We start from the raw sequence: 6,613 nt of genomic DNA, 5'->3' as shown, positions 1-6,613 counted from the left end.
TTTTTTTTTTTTTTTTTTGAAGCATGAGAGAAAAAAATTGACTTTGCCAAGTGTCTTTCACTTTCAAAAATGACCTTCAAATTGATATGCTTTGCAAGTTACTTAATATGCGAGAGAGGCAGCAAATCATGAATTATGTCTTTGTCATAATCTTGATTTCTGCTCAATTAAGGCTCTTCATTTCATTTCTTCTAGGTGAGGCCAGAGTCAGAGGCCTAGGACACCAGTCACAGGACAGTGAAGACTTGAATATTGTTGCCACCTGTGTTAGTTTGTCACAAATGGCTTTCATTGCAGCTTCAAGTCCTTCTATCACCACACCCACTCCAGCTTCCCAGCTTACTCTTTCACTCAGCTTGTTCTATTCCATGTAGAACTCTGTGTCCCTGCCAGACCTCTATATTCACTCTCCCTCCAAATTAGCTATCTACTTGCTCACCTCCCTGCCTTTACTATGGCCTTCATCTCACCCTGAATGACCTTTATGCCTGGACTTCCCAAATGGGCTCTAGGCATTCAAACTGTCCATCAGCCCTCTTCCCTCTGAAGAATCTACTTGTTGACCCAATCAGTGGTGATCTGCTTCTCCTGGTCCTTTTGACGTTACTGGGGGCAGTGAGGTGTGGAAGTATGAGCTGCTGGGAAATTTGTGAATCCAACTGGGACATTTAAGAGCTGGAGGATCATGGAAAATAATTCAGTCCTGAGTTTCATTTTCTGCGTTTTGATTCTCCAATGAAAACAAAAGTAGAATTTGATAAAGAGAGAAAATTCTACTTAGCATACATCAGTCTACTTCATGCTCTGCTTTTTAAGGCCTGGAAAAATAACATGGTTAATTGAATTTGTTTATCAATATGTCTTAATAGGCCCAATTGGAAATGAAGATGACCACTCCACCGTCACTTAGAGCAACCCCGTGATGGAAGAGTATGGCCAATAAAGATGACTCATTCTGCTAAAAACTCCATAGGAATTAGGAGTCCCAGGATACCTGGAAAACTAAGAATGGTGGTAGTGTAGTAGAGGGGATGGAGCCCAAGGCATTTGAAGTTGTCCTCAAGAAAGAGGGGCCTCAAGCACCTGGGAAAATGGACTCTGCTTCTTTAGGGAGGAATGTCAAAATCACATCGTAAAGGACAATGATACTTGAAGGTCAAATAATGGCAGTCATTAATGAAAGCAATCTACCACAAATAGGTAATGTTAATCCATTTTTTATGAGGAAACTGAGATTTACACAACACAATTCCCCAAATGGTAGAATTGAGTTTCAAGCTCAACTTTTTCTATTTCCATCCCAGTGTTATAGCTAGATGGTTAGATAGATGCTGTTGAGTCGACTTCAACTCATAAGATCCTTTTATGTACAACAGAAAGAATCATTGTCTGGTACTACATCATCCTCATGATCACTGGCATGTTCAAGTCCATCGTTGTACCTCTTGTGCCAATCCATCTTTCTGAGGGTCTCCCTCTCCCTCATTGTCCATCTGCTTCACCAAACACTATGTCCTCCTCCAGTGATTGATTCTTCCTGATGATATATCAAAAGTAGGTAAGGTGAACAATAGTCTGTTTTGATTTATAAGGCTTTCATTGGTTAATTTACAGAAGTAGATGCCAGACCTTTCTTCTTAGTTCATCTTAGTCTGTAAGCTCTCTTGAAACCTGTTCACTATGAGAGACCCTCTAGTATTTGAAATATCAGTGACATAGTTTCCAGCATCATAGCAACATGCAAGCAACCACAGTAGGACAAACTGACAGAGTGGTGGCAAATACCACATTTATTTTGTCACTAATTTAAAGGAAGGAGCTCTGGTAGTGTAGTGCCTAAGACATTTGACTGCTAATCAGAAGGCTGATGGTTCAAACCCACCAGCCACTCCTCAGAAGGAAGACTGAGATACCACCTCAGAAACCCAAGGAGGGGTTGCCATGAGTAGGGACTGACTTGTCAGCAGTGAGTTTGAGTTTAATTTAAAGGAACCTTGATCAGCTATGATAGGTCAAAGGCAAGTCCTGAACTCCAAGCTGAACATTATCGACACAGATAAATCAGATTTTCTTTGCACAAATTTAGAGAAGTGGTGAAGGAATTGGATCTCTTTGAGAAAACACTAGGGAGTCTAAGTGGAGATGTGGACTAAGGAATCATGGATCTCAAAGAAAAGAGGGATTCACTCTGAGTAGGAAATGGAGGGAGCAGAATGTTTTCCCCAAAGAAGTAACCCTTAAGTGGAGGCTTAGAAGATGATAGATGTTCACTGAGAAGAGAAAGGGAAAGAGGACTGCAGGCAGAGGACTTAGCACTCACATGTACGGAAGTGTGAGATGGATGGGACATCCAGAATCTAGCTGCTGTTGTTGTTGTTAGGTCCCGTTGAGTCATCTCCAACTCATAGTGACCCTATGTACAACAGAATGAAACACTGCCTGGTCCTGTGCCAGCCTCACAATCTCTGCTATACCAGAGTGCATCGTTGCAGCCACTCTGTCAATATACTTTGTTGAGAGCCTTACCCTTTTCTGTTAACCCTCCACCTTACCAAACATGATAGGCCTTTTCCAAGAAATGGTCCCTCTGACAATATGACCAAAGTAGGTGAGACGAAGTCCAGCCATCCTCGCTTCCAAGGGGCATTCTGGCTGCACCTCTTCCAGGACAGATCTGTTGGTTCTCCTGGCAGTCCATGGTCCCTTCAGTATTCTTCACCAACATCACAACTCAAAAGCATCAGCTGAGTCCTTTGTATTTCTAGAGCAAAAGTTCTCAAATGTTGGTGGCATCAGAATTACCTGGAAGACTTTATGAAAAGGTAGATTATGAAAAGGTAGATTCAGGTTCCTACATCCAGAGATTCTGTACCAGCTGTGTGGTTGACCTTCTTATCAAGCAGCCAGTGTTTCTGATGCAGGTGGCATGCAAGCCTGCAATCTGAGAACCACCCTTTCTGTGAAGTGAAAGGCACAGAAGGAAACATGGGAGAAGACGTGCTTAAGTAATTGAAGTTCAGATTACAAAGGCTCTTGAAAGCTGAGGAATGCTGAGTTCATTCTCTATGTGGTGGAAACTATTTCTGCAATGGAAGTTGTTCCTATTTCAAAGAAATATTATGATCCAGCATTGTGGTGTTCTGATTAGAGCTTGAGAAATGTGACTTAGGGGAATTACATAAGACCATTTTAACAGTCCAGGTGTGTCACCATCGTGATTCAGGTGATGCTGACATTATCTTATTGGCTTCTTGTCTAGCTGTAAGTTAAATGTACTCAGTAATTTTACATCAGATGAATTAATGAATCAATGATAAAACAAATGCAAGCTGTACTTGGGGTGGGGCAGATAAAGATTTTTACAAAATCAGTACTCAGGAACTGCAGTTAAACATCCATTCAGTGGACCCTAATTTTTCATCAGCTTAATGTTGATTAAAAAGAAAAAAAAATAATCAAATCCACTGCCATAGAGTCAATTCTGACTCATAGTGACCCTATAGGACAGAAGTGCTCCATAGGGTTTCCAAGACAGTAAATCTTTAAGGAAACAGACTGCCTCTTCTTCCTCCCATGGAATGGCTGGTGGATTTGGCCTGCTGACCTTTTGGATAACAGCTGAATGCTTTTACAGCTATTGGTGGTATATATTTATTTTGAAATGAATCCTCTACCTGAAGTTAACCTGCTTTCAATCCAGTCCTCTTGGAGGGAGCATAGTTCCTTTAATAAAGAATTGTTAAACATACTCATCTCCTTCCAAGATTAATTAGAAGATCTCCCTGGGTCCATTCTATTAACCTGTAATTAGAATGTAATGATACTCACGCTCCACGGCACATGTTTTAATTGCATCTCACTGTGTGCTGTTATTACACACACCAGTGGAAAACCAGGTGGGAGGAAGAAAACTGGCTGCAGAGAACAGTGACTTTGATGCCTGGCCTGGTCCCCAGGCATGGAAGCACCCTGATCCCAACCTTTTTACTCACTGCCTACTGGTAGACCTCCCTGTGAAAGTTGCAGGAGGAGGGGCTCAAGTGTCTGGCTATTGTGCAAGTCAGTGTGGCTTGGTCCCACTAAGTGGGCATATCTGTGCCTTTCTTTGGTTCCTTCCCTTGCCTTCAGTGTACTTCTGAGGAGAACCAATGACTTGGTATGTATTCAAAAGTGTGGTATAAAGGAAGGAAGAATAAGACAAATATTAAACAGGAGAATAAGTAATAATGGGAGGCCACTGAGGACCAGGATCATGAATCACAGCAAGTAGGAACAATCAATGGAGGAAAGGCAGTGACCTGAAGGGAAATCATTCAAACCAGGGATCCCTCTGCCATGCTGAGACCAAGAAGCCATCTCATAGCTCTTTCTCTGTTGAGCTTCAGTGTTTAAAATACCTTCAAAACAAGCTAGGAAATAACTTTCCATTTTGCCAATGTTTGCTTTGCAGTGTTTTGAATGACTCTTCTATGCAAACTGCTAAGCTAATTGAAGCACCACCATTTCAGCTGAAAAAACATTCTGTCTTGCCAAATCACATTTACTTGTGTCCTCAACTTTCCCACCGAGGGGGCCGGAGCAGGGGGAAATAATAGCTTTTAGTCCAAATACCAGGTGCAGAAGGAAAATTTGTTGTGTTGTTTTGAGGAGCATGAGGGCTGACATTTAAAGGCTCTCTTCTTGCTCATAATGACCATAAAAGACAGATATTATTTTTCTTGGTTCACAAATGCAGAAAGAGCTGTTTGAGAGGTCAAGTGACTTGTTCAAGATTATAAGCATAAGGGATGCACTAAGGGGTCATCAGATCGTCCTCTCCCAGCAATATCACTTTGCCTCTGGTCGATGGCTAATCGACCTTGACTCACAGTGATCCGTCTGTGTCAGAGTAGAACTGTGGCACACAGGATTGTCTTTCTTTCTTTTTTTCACTCAACCAGAAATACAAAATTTATTAAAACAATTTATATAACAAAAAGAAGAAAAAATAGATAGTGCTACACATTCATGTCTCTACAACACAGTTCCTGCATAGACTATATGTCTGTTCCAATGCTCTAACTGGCAAACTTTCATGACCATAATCAATGGTTGTTGTTTTTGTTGTTGTTATGTGTCAATGGTGGAATTCAAAATACATTTATTCTTGGAGATGCCACTAAATTGAAATAAAACTCACTGCTATCAATTCGAACATGACTCATAGCAATCAGTCCTTGGGTTTCCGAGGCAGTATCATTATGGCAGTAGATTGCCTAACCTTCCTTCTGAGGAGTGGCTGGTGGGTTTGAACCAGCAGCTTTCTGGTTAGCAGTCAAGTGCCTTAGGCATAAGGTACCCCTATATTGTATAGGAGCTCTGGTAGCATAGTGCCTAAGGCACTTGACTGCTAACCAGAAAGCTGGCGGTTCAAACCCATCAGCCACTCCTCAGAAGGAAGATGGAGCAATCTACTTCCATAGTGATAATGCCTCAGAAACCCAAGGAGGGGTCGCTATGAGTCGAGTCTGACTCAACGGCACATAACAACAACAACAACATATTGTATAGGGTTGCTGTGAGTTGGAATTGATCCAATGGCATTGGGTTTGGTTTGGGTTTAGTGATATTGATAGAATTGAGAGTTACAAAATAGAGCAAAATGGGTACTTTTTATCATGTCCCTTGAAACTCCTATCTTAATTAATTGCTTCTAGTCATAGGACCTATGACCCTAAAATATCCCCAAGTGAGCATGGATGCTCTGAACCAGTGAATAATAAATTCAATTTAAAGTATTTCTTGGCATCTATAATTGGATTGACACAATGAGCCCCAATGGACAATACCATACTTTCAGTTTCCAATGTTTTAAGTTGAGAAACTGAGATGCTTAATCAATGCCTTGAATAATGTCTTTCTTCTTTTTTGCTCTGTGTCTCCCTTTGACTTCAGGGACTAGCTCAGTAAGGCAACGTGGGACATACAGAAATAGGCCATGAAGGACTTTTGAGGAAGAGATGAAAAAGGGTCTTGTCTTCTGTGTCATAAATTATCCTCCAGTCATCATTTCAACCACCATGGAGCTCAACCTTGTTCTATTAGTAACAGTTTCAAGAATACGTATGGATTTCAGTGTCTGATTTTTTGCAAATAGATTGCCAGGGCTTTCTTCTGAGATTCCTTTGAGTGGCCTTGAACCTCCCACATTTTTGCCAACAGCTCAGTGTGTTAACAATTTTACCATTCAGGGACTCCCTTGAAACACAGGCAAATTCAACTTTCTCCCTGATATCTGCAATTTCACACAATTAAAGGATTAGGATTTAAACTCAGACCTATATAACTTTGATGTCATATTATTTTGCTTTGTTTTCCAAATATGATATTCCACCTTTTGTGAATATGAGGCACTACTGGAAAAAATCCTCTACAAACACACTTCCAAAGAGAACATCCAAACTTTCCATAAATAAGATTTATTTGAACAATGTGCCACTTACTATTTAATTAAAAATAAATCAAACATATTCTCTTGATGTTGTTGTTGTTGTTGTTATGTGCTGTCAAGTTGGACCCGACTCATAGCGACCCCTCCTTGGGTTTCCAAGGCAGTATCACTACGGAAGTAGAT

This window comes from Orycteropus afer, unplaced genomic scaffold (genome assembly GCF_000298275.1).
Source record: "Orycteropus afer afer isolate SDZICR_OR568_19922 unplaced genomic scaffold, OryAfe1.0 scaffold00224, whole genome shotgun sequence".
In the NCBI taxonomy this organism is placed as follows: domain Eukaryota; kingdom Metazoa; phylum Chordata; class Mammalia; order Tubulidentata; family Orycteropodidae; genus Orycteropus; species Orycteropus afer.
The sequence above is the reverse complement of the archived record's forward strand: the minus strand, read 5'-3'. Positions refer to the sequence as shown.